The sequence below is a fragment of the Bufo bufo genome, chromosome 5 (genome assembly GCF_905171765.1).
Source record: "Bufo bufo chromosome 5, aBufBuf1.1, whole genome shotgun sequence".
Lineage (NCBI taxonomy): Eukaryota > Metazoa > Chordata > Amphibia > Anura > Bufonidae > Bufo > Bufo bufo.
The window spans coordinates 553229793-553240989 of NC_053393.1; positions in this window are offsets into that span (position 1 = coordinate 553229793).

The window sequence follows — 11197 nt, forward strand, 5'->3', positions numbered from 1 at the left end:
TTTGGTAATTTAAGACTGGATTATTTCTTACTACTCCCGCTCTTCTGCCTTGTTTTTCTAGCCCTTGTATCTCTAGTGACATTTTTCTGATCATTCCCCCATTTTCCTTCAAATACAGATGTGACCCTAATTGCAGACTGAACAAGATTTTCTCAAATCCCCTTCCACAGTACAACAGCTGCTAAGAGAATTCTTTGTGGTGAATGACAATGGGGCTTCTCCACCGGCACATTGTAGGAATCACACAAGGCTTTCTTTGGAGGGGAGTTCATTGCATTATTATCCTTCACCAAAAAGATAAGAGAAGAAAAGTTACGAGACCTACTACATAGAACTGCGTAAAGGTCAGCGAAAAAAGACTGAGGTTGACAATAATGGACAATTACTCACGGACCTCAGATCTGATCTGGAAAATGTTCTCAATCTATATCTTTCTTCTCAATATAAGTTTTATGCCCATGGAGACAGACCCACTAAGAAAAGGAAGCAGAAATCCTTTATCTCAGTTATCTATTCCCCTTCTGGTGACATACATTACACTACACTTTAGGAAATATTACTGCAACCTATAGAATGAGTCATATTTGAGTATGACAATATCTCTGAATTGTAAGAAGGTACAAGGAATCATCGTGGATGGTAGATATGTGTCACCGTGGGTCCTGGCCTCGGTGTAGTAAGAGCCAGTTTTCATGTATAAGCAGCAGTTGCTGTTTGACACTTTGCTATTTAGTATGGCTGTATAGCTCATCCGGGACGGCTCTTACTGGGAGTAATCAAAGTGCTGGGTGGGTGACTACTCCCCACGTTCCAGGTCGGGTTTTGTCAGGCCTATAAGAAACAGCCAGCAGTGTCAGGTGTGGGGAATTGTATCTCTCTGACATTGAAGCTCTGGCAATTTCTTTACCAGGATCTGAGCCTTGTGCCTGGCTGGAGGCCTGAAACCGGGAGGACTGCTCTGTTCTGATCTATGCCGGTCAGGTGTGGATTAACACCCAGGACCAAATGTGACTGTTTTGCTTTTATCACCAATACTAACACCAATACTACAAATTAACTGTTGTACTATGTAAAATGACGTTTTGAGTTATAAACTTGTCTTTGCCTCTATACTGCGTCCGCTGGTCCTGACTACCAAAGCAAGTCCCCACAGTATGTAAAATACACTTAACTAAATCGTCCCTGGAATCCCTTCAACTTCCCTCACCTGAACAAGCCTCATCTTTCTGTATGGAGATCTTAACAGCATTGCGTTGGGCACCTCAAAACAAATGTTCTGGCCCAGATGGACTCCCTTCTTTCTATTATGACACTTTCCATGAGATCTTACTCTCTTATCTGACACAATTATTTAATTTAGGAAAAGTAGTTGTGATGGCACACTCTCATCTGGTATAGATTGACATAGGTTGTTGTATTTAAAAACGTATTTATTTATATAATAAAAACACTTTAATAGAGTGCCATCTAGCGTATTCCAAGAGCTAAGGTGCTGTGTACACAGTGGCGTACCGCCCATAGAGGCAGACCACGCCACTGCTATGGGGCCCGCGGCACTGGGGGGCCCGTAGCGCAGAGAAGGCCCCGCCCACACTACTTGGCCCCGCCCACTCATTACCTGCAGCTGGCTATGGCTATGCCTGCGGCTGCTTTTCTCCCCAGCAGCAGCAACGTCATCAAAGTAAACTCATCTTATCTAATCTTCCGCAATCGCCCTCGACGCACAGACCCCCCCCCCCCCTTGACCTGAGACTGATCCTCTGTCTGACGCTGACCTCAGTGTCTCAGACGTCACGTGACCTGACCTCCTCCTGACCCGGACCGTCTGCCGGGCCCGGAATCAGGATCAAACCAGCCTGCATGTGGCGCTCGAGCCGCTGGCCAATCAGCACAGGCAACTCTCTGTTGAGGCAGCTGTTGATTGGCCAGTGGCGCAAGGGGGCGGGCGGGAGAATCGGCTCGAACTTCGCTGTCGGCCGTCACCAGAGTCAGTGCCTGCCGGCTGCCCTGCAACTTCTGCGCTGTCCTCCCTTCTGTGCGATCATCCGGCTGAGTGATCGGGTGCCAGGTAGGCAATGTTACTTCTCCCCCTGCTGCCCTCTGACCCCCCCCCCCACTGCTGTCCTCCCCTCGGCGATGCAGCAGGGTCCGTGTCCCCAGCTGGAGGTGACATCTCCCCAGCAGACAGGTCCAGGTCACTGACTCACCTTTGGGGGGGACATGCCTTCACCCTGCAGCTATGGATGCCTGCCCACTAAATAGTTAACAATACATTGAATTGGCTCTTGGAGCCTGGTGATGTCATCAGGACCCTTTGGTGGTCTTCTTCCCATATGTTGAAGCAGCTGGCCAGGCTTCCTACCCCATTTTTATGGGGGCTGAGCTTTTTGGCTATCCCACATAATAAGCAATGAGAACTTGGCTGTAAGTGCTGGGGGGGCCAAGTGTAACAAGTGTGGGTGCTGGGAAATCTCTAGTGCAGGGTTTCCCAACCAGCGTGCCTCCAGCTGTTGCAAAACTACAACTCCCAGCATGCCCGGACAGCCTTTGGCTGTCCGGGCATGCTGGGAGTTGTAGTTTTGCAACAGCTGGAGGCACGCTGGTTGGGAAACACTGCTCTAGTGAGTGATTTATACGTCAGCTCCAGGCACCGCTGAGGAAACTTTTTAGTAGATGTGGATCCCCCTGTCAGGTTTCATCCAGGAGCCCTCCATCACCCCCCCTTCAATATTCCTGAAGTATTGCAGGGCTGTTCCGATCCTGCATGATGGCTGCTGGACTAGGCAGGGATCAGTGGGGACTGTAGGTCATGTATAAATTTATTTAATGGGGGTGTGGCATGGGAAGAGCCAGGTCAGGAAGTGGGAGGGGCCATGGTGGGTAGTGGGCGGGGTTAAGGGGCCCAATTCAGATTTTTGCTATGGGGCCCAGTGATTTCTATGTACGCCTCTGTGTGTACAGGCTGGATACACCGTAGTGCTAGGGGGACTAATGTGACAAATGTGCTATTAGGAGGCTGAGTATGAAAATGCTGGGTGTCAGCTACAAAAATGCTGGGTGTCAGCTACAATATAAGATGTTGACGTGCAGGCTGAATACACATAGGTGTTGGTGTGAATTTAAATGAACTAAAGTGCTTGTGCGAGCTTAATACACTGAGTGCTAGTGTAAACTGAATGTATTTGCGTGTAGATGTACACTAAACACAAAGGTGCTGATGTGCGCTGGGTACACTAAAGTGTTAATGTCTGCTGAATACACTAAAGTGCTGATGCAAAAACTGGGTATATGTTGAATACACTAAGGTGCTAGTGCAAGCTGGCTACATTAAAGTGCTAATGCTTATCTGGATGTAATAAAGTGCTAATGCATAGTATACTAAGTAGGTAACATACGTCTTGCATGTGCTTGAGTGCTGTACAGATATAAATATAAATGTGGTGCTTGCTGATTTAGCTGGAGTGAAGCTGAATATATTCAGTACTATAAACAATCAGTATGCTTTAAGTTTAGGCAGTATGCTGTAGCTGGGTATGCAGATAAACACTATTATCTAGAAATGCACAATTAAGGATTAATCATTAAACATTGCATGCTTAAAAACAAGAAATTCTCTGGATATGCATACAGTGCACTAAGACTTGGTTTAAGACGAGGAAAAAATAAATAGCATTAGGGCATATAGAGTCTAGAATGTCACATATATCGATCGTTGGGTGTTAAGATTGACTGACTAATGTTCCGGTGTTGAATACATTTTCCCACTTGAATTGCAGGTGTATACGGTAGTTATAGGAAACTTAATAATTAAAAATTATTATTACAATTCAGCTGCTATGAGCTGGTTCAGTACGCTACCACTCCACGCCGTTTGTTAGTTGTTTTATCTTGCAAGGACCTTATGCGGCGTCCCACGTGATCCTGGCGGGGCGGTACGTCACTAAGTCCGTGATTCCTGATTGGTTGTTTTCTTCTTTACGAAGATTCGTAGGCAGCTGCGATTGGAAATATTCGGCTTTGTATCGTTCCTTTGAATACGTGGATACGATCTTAAAAGTGTTCGGCTTTGTGTCGTTCCTTTTAGAACGTGGATACGATATTAAAAGCTTGTTCCGATATAGATGTTCCTCACTCTTTTCTCTGTACCAACATACATATACATTGGTTAAGCTAGATTTCATCAAGTAAAAACCCATACTTACACCTTTTCATGGTTCTGAAGATCTTCCTGCACATTGCAAGAACGGATCCGTCTATCCGCTTGTCATGCAGATGGACGGATCCGTCTGGTAGTCTTTTTCACTGTTTTCCTGGTCGCAGACCGGAAGGACGGATCCGTCCTTCAGTTGTTTTGCAATGCTGGATCCGGCAGAAAGTTCTCTCGTCGGAGCTGCCTGCCGGATCCGCTGATCAGTGTGACAACTGACAGCATTTGTAGACGGATCCGGGTGGGGATCCGTCTACAAATGCATTGCAATAACGGATCCGTCTACAAATGCATTGCAAGAACGGATCCGTCTACAAATGCATTGCAAGAACGGATCCGTCTACAAATGCATTGCAAGAACGGATCCGTCTACAAATGCATTGCAAGAACGGATCCGTCTACAAATGCATTGCAAGAACGGATCCGTCTACAAATGCATTGCAAGAACGGATCCGTCTACAAATGCATTGCAAGAACGGATCCGTCTACAAATGCATTGCAAGAACGGATCCGTCTACAAATGCATTGCAAGAACGGATCCGTCTACAAATGCATTGCAAGAACGGATCCGTCTACAAATGCATTGCAAGAACGGATCCGTCTACAAATGCATTGCAAGAACGGATCCGTCTACAAATGCATTGCAAGAACGGATCCGTCTACAAATGCATTGCAAGAACGGATCCGTCTACAAATGCATTGCAAGAACGGATCCGTCTACAAATGCATTGCAAGAACGGATCCGTCTACAAATGCATTGCAAGAACGGATCCGTCTACAAATGCATTGCAAGAACGGATCCGTCTACAAATGCATTGCAAGAACGGATCCGTCTACAAATGCATTGCAAGAACGGATCCGTCTACAAATGCATTGCAAGAACGGATCCGTCTACAAATGCATTGCAAGAACGGATCCGTCTACAAATGCATTGCAAGAACGGATCCGTCTACAAATGCATTGCAAGAACGGATCCGTCTACAAATGCATTGCAAGAACGGATCCGTCTACAAATGCATTGCAAGAACGGATCCGTCTATCTGCTTGTCATGCGGATGGACGGATCCGTCTGGCCTAAGAAATATCTGAAACTCGGTGATACCCCTTGGCCTCGTGGTCTCTCACCATATCACAGCTCATACTAGCCCATTGTCTTTCACCTTCGTCAACCTTTCCTTCCCCTTTTTTCTCCCTTCTCCCTTTTTTATATTGTTTTATTTGCCTTTGGCTAAAAGATAAAACTAGTTTACAAAGTGTTTTTCATTTTTAGAATACAACATGATATGCTGCTCTGTTCGCCATAGAGGTCGGGGGAACTTGTTTATATTATACAGGCGTTATATACGGCACCTTCAATGCTTATATGTGTACCATAGCTCGTGTTATACTGCACACAGTGTGCAATTTACTGTATGCAAAATTGTATTGTATGGGTTCTATCTTTGTAATGAAAAAAAAAAAAAAAGATGGAAAACGTTAACTCAACCCACAAAAAAAAAAAAAACAAGCCCTCACATGGCTCCGATCCTTGATTCCTGATCCTGGCAGATGAACATACAGGAACCCGAACACACGTGGTAGTTGCTGCAGGAACCCAAACATTCTCGGCAAGAGCTGCAGGAACCTGTGCACACTCGGTAAGAGCTAGACATATTGGCATGAAGGCACAGAATGCACAAGAACAAGGCATATAGACTTTGGGGATATGGACACATGGCAGTGGAAGGAGGCCCAAGATGCTCACTCTGTCACTAAAGGACACAGCACAGATACAGCGGTACAGGAATATGGACAGAGGGACTCCATATAGTCCCTAGCAGAGCACATACAATCCATGACCAAGCAAACAGAGTACATGAAATGAAAGACATGATTGCACAACCAGGGCAGGTCATAGCACTCAAGAGACATTCACCAAACTATCACAGAACTAAAAGGACTATATAGTAGACTGAAGAACTCATTAATGGAACAGATGCAAGATTAACACAATACACAACTGAGGAAGGGTACCAGCACATTGGCACAATTCACACCACAAGTAACCGGGACCAGGATATACGGAAAAGGGCACCAGCGAATAGTCATGCCAAGAAATACGTAGCTCAAAATCAATGCCATAAGCCGCTGATCCTGGCACGGAACAATGGTACAAGGGAAAGAACATTATAACATAGAGTTCATTTTGTTAGTTACCTGCAGTCTTATGTAAAACCTTGTTAGGGTTAAATGTCACACTCAGCTCTGCTACATCTGTATGCTTTTGCACTATGTTGTCGACATGCACAGATACACGAGCTCATATGCATTGTATGTATTCAAACTCATACAGAGGGCACTAGAGCCCACTGTCAGCTAAGCCAAGAAATAGACTCACCAGCCATTTAGTCATCACCAGCCCTAATTATGGCACCTCTCAAGATACAATGGCCTCAGGATACAATTCACTACTCACAAAAAGTTAGGGATATTTGGCTTGTGGATGAAATTTTAGGATGAACCTAAAATGCACTCTAACCTTTACAGGAGAACTTAATGTGACCTTCTCTAAACTTCTGAATGCATATGTCTAACTGTTCAATGTTTCAGGATTTTTTGTACAACTTGATGTTCTCTAACAAGGAGCTTAACAGCAAAATTCACAACAGGTGTTTGATCCATGAATCGCCCAAAAGTTTCCTGGTTCAATTAGAATTGGTATTAAACAGTACTCCTCATCATGCTGTTCACATTTTGACATCATGAGACCAAGACGACAAGCCGGATGTTCTCAGACGGAAGTGGCCCCTGAGCTTAGAGTGTCACAGAGTGTCATCAGCAGGTAGTATCAGAGATACAGAGACTGGAAGAGTCACAGAAAGGCATAGAAGTGGACATTCTTTGGCCACATCCCACACTGATTACTGCTTCATTGTGAACATTGCCCCATGGAACCGGATGATGAATGCCACACAACTCCACATTTAAGGGAGGTGAGAGGCACCCAAGTATCATGTCAGACCATTCGAAATTGTTTACATCAGCATGGTCCGCATGCTAGAAGATCTGCAAGGGTACCCGACCGCACCACCAGACACAGGCGTCATCATCTTGCATGGGCCAGGGATCATCTATGCTGGACAAGGGACCAGTTAGCCTCAGTGCTGTTCACTGATGAAAGACGATTCATGCTCAAAGACGATTTATGATGGCCGTCAATGATGTTGGGGACGTCAAGGAGAGTGCTCTGCATCAGCCACTGTTGTCACCAGACGAGCTTTTGGTGGTGGTGGTGTTACGATGTGGGCAGGTGTGTCTAGTCAGTACAGAATTGCCCAACACTGTGTGAATGGTCCAGTGACAAGCCCATACTACCTGAAGAACATCATTAATCCAGTTTCACCTTCATTGAGGACAATGCACCAGCTTATCGAGGTCGCATCATTAGGGAACAGCTGCTGGAGACCTCAAATGGAGTGGCCTGCACCTTCTCCAGACCTCAATCCCATTTAAAACCTATGGGATCAGCTGAGTCACCGTGTAGAGGCTCGTAACTTGTACCCCAGAACCTCAATGACCGAAGAGCTGCCCTTCAAGAAGAGTGAGATGCCATGACTCAGAAGACAATGAGTCAAATTGTGAACAGCAAGAGACGTTGTTGTCAAGCTGTAATTGATGCTCAAGGCCACGTTCTGGAGACAGACATTTTGTGGCGGTATACCCAGCACTGGTGTCGGCTTTTGTTTCAATAAATTGTTTGAGATGAGGAAATCACCATTGCTGCTTCTATCTAAATGCCCGACTTTCATGATATAATATCACTGGAGCAGGAACTTTTTAAGTTTTCTAGAAATTTCACCCAAAATCCAAATATCCCTAACTTTTTGTGAGTAGTGTATGTTCAGCTTACAGTTGTTGTTTTTTTACTGGGCCATTGTAAGTTAAAACTAGACTTACCATACAATTCCTTAGACTCAGAACCAACCAATCACAATGCACATTTGTTGGTATTTGGTGTCTAGTAGCTCCTCTTTTCGGTACAGTGCGGTATTACGTGTCCTGCCCTCTGTCTGCACCAGGATGAGCGGCGGCTCCTTTGGCATCAGGTGAGGACGGCTCCATGTTATGTTTCAGGTACACTGTGTACTAGAAGAGGCTCCTGTCCTCATCATAGATGGTGATTCACAGGTTCCAGCATCGTCTCCTGACTGTTATATGTAAGGATTGCTTTACTGTATATGTCTTAGATATCTGCTTATTTTTCATAAATCTTCATTTCCTCTTATCTTCGGATGACATTTTGGGGTTTTCAATTAGCAGTATTCTATAGAGTTATGGACTCAAGTTACAATTGTTTCACTTTCAACTTACAATGGTCATCCTGGAAACAATGAATATTGTAACCCGAGGAGCCACTGTGCATGGAAATATCTATTTCTCCGCAGATGTCTCCAGTTCCCTTATTCTCTGATTGCTTCCTAGAAATCATTGGTTTCCTTCTGTTTACAAATTCTTGATTCTTGAGATTTTCTCATGTCAACAAATGTGCATCTTGTAAATGTTTATCCAGAGGCGAAATCTGAACCCTTTCTATTGTGGTCTCCAAGAAATAAACCTTCTCATCACAGTCCTCTGAATGAGCAACAAACTCCTGCAGGACAATAACACATCTCAAGGATTAAGATGATTGTGCTGGGGAGGAGAGGGAAACTTGGCATTCACCAGACAAAATGTACCTAATGAAAACCACTTAAAGGAAACCTGTCATCACTTTCTAAGCCTATTTATCCACTCACGTTTTCTATAAATACTTTTTAATACATTAATAATAATATTAAAATCATATCTGAATGAACTATCAGTTCAGAGAAAAACCTAAAATAAATGTTCCCGCCATATTTGTAAATGTACCTTCGAGGAGTCCTGTCTCCTCCTTGCTTCAGAGATGAGTCCGGCGTTCTCTGACTCTCTAACTGCAGCCACGCCCACAAATGAATAAGACACACCCTCTACGATTGCTCATCTCCACCCCTTCTCTTCCAAGTCTCGCAGCTGCGCAGTATACATTATATGATCAGTAGTAGTGTTGATCGCGAATATTCTAATCGCTAATTTTTATAGTGAATATCGGCACTTTAAGAATTCGCAAAGATCTAGAAAATAGTGCTATATCTTCGTAATCGCGAATATTCTAGATTTTTTTTTTCATCAGTGAGTGAGGTGACTAGTTCTGCACATGCGCGGGAGGAGGGTAGGATCTTTACATTCTGTCACTCTCATAACAGGAGGTGGGGTTAGGAATGGGAAGTGATGAGGTAAGCATTTAATTTACATAACTTGAAAAAAGCAAAAGTGGACTGTAAAAGAAGTACTTGGAGGTGTTTAAAGAAAAAACTAGGATGATTAGGGTGGGGGAGTACTATCTCAGGATGCCGATAATTCTTATGGGTAAAAAACGGTGACAGGTTCCCTTTAAAGTGAATTCCATTAAATAGGAACAAAAAAAACTTACCAATGTCTTTAATAATATATTTTTACAGTAGTCGAATCACATTTTAAGATAAGTAGTTTTAAATCCTCTGCCTACAGTCGTGGCCAAAAGTTTTGAGAATGACACAAATATTAGTTTTCACAAAGTTTGCTGCTAAACTGCTTTTAGATCTTTGTTTCAGTTGTTTCTGTGATGTAGTGAAATATAATTACACGCACTTCATACGTTTCAAAGGCTTTTATCGACAATTACATGACATTTATGCAAAGAGTCAGTATTTGCAGTGTTGGCCCTTCTTTTTCAGGACCTCTGCAATCCGACTGCGCATGCTCTCAATCAACTTCTGGGCCAATTCCTGACTGATAGCAACCCATTCTTTCATCATCACTTCTTGGAGTTTGTCAGAATTAGTGGGTTTTTGTTTGTCCACCCGCCTCTTGAGGATTGACCACAAGTTCTCAATGGGATTAAGATCTGGGGAGTTTCCAGGCCATGGACCCAAAATGTCAACGTTTTCGTCCCCGAGCCACTTAGTTATCACTTTTGCCTTATGGCATGGTGCTCCATCGTGCTGGAAAATGCATTGTTCTTCACTAGAGTTGAGCGAACACCTGGATGTTCGGGTTCGAGAAGTTCGGCCGAACTTCCCGGAAATGTTCGGGTTCGGGATCCGAATCAGTCTTCATGTCATAGCAGAGAATCAGGCTTCACGTCACCCACCACTGGAACAGGCCACTGTCAGATATTTTTAGGCCCCGACACCCAGACAGAGGAGAGAGGTCCCGTAACAGAGAATCTGGCTTCATGTCAGCAGAGAATCAGTCTTCATGTCATAGCAAAGAATCAGGCTTCACGTCACCCACCACTGGAACAGGCCACTGTCACATATTTAGGCCCAGGCACCCAGACAGAGGAGAGAGGTCCCGTAACAGAGATTCAGGCTTCATGTCAGCACAGAATCAGTCTTCATGTCATAGCAGAGAATCAGGCTTCACGTCACCCACCACTGGAACAGGCCACTGTCACATATTTAGGCCCAGGCACCCAGGCAGAGGAGAGAGGTCCCGTAACAGAGATTCAGGCTTCATGTCAGCAGAGAATCAGTCTTCATGTCATAGCAGAGAATCAGGCTTCACGTCACCCACCACTGGAACAGGCCACTGTCACATATTTAGGCCCCGGCACCCAGACAGAGGAGAGGTTCATTCAACTTTGGGTTGCCCGCAATATAATGGTAAAATGAAAATAAAAAAATAGTATTGAATGAGGAAGTGCCCTGGAGTACAATAATATATTGTTAAGGGGATGTAATTAATGTCTAATCTGCACAAGGGATGGACAGGTCCTGTGGGATCCATGCCTGGTTCATTTTTATGAACGTCAGCTTGTCCACATTGGCTGTAGACAGGCAGCTGCGTTTGTCTGTAATGACGCCCCCTGCCGTGCTGAATACACGTTCAGACAAAACGCTGGCCGCCGGGCAGGCCAGCGCCTCCAAGGCATAAAAGGCTAGCTCTGGC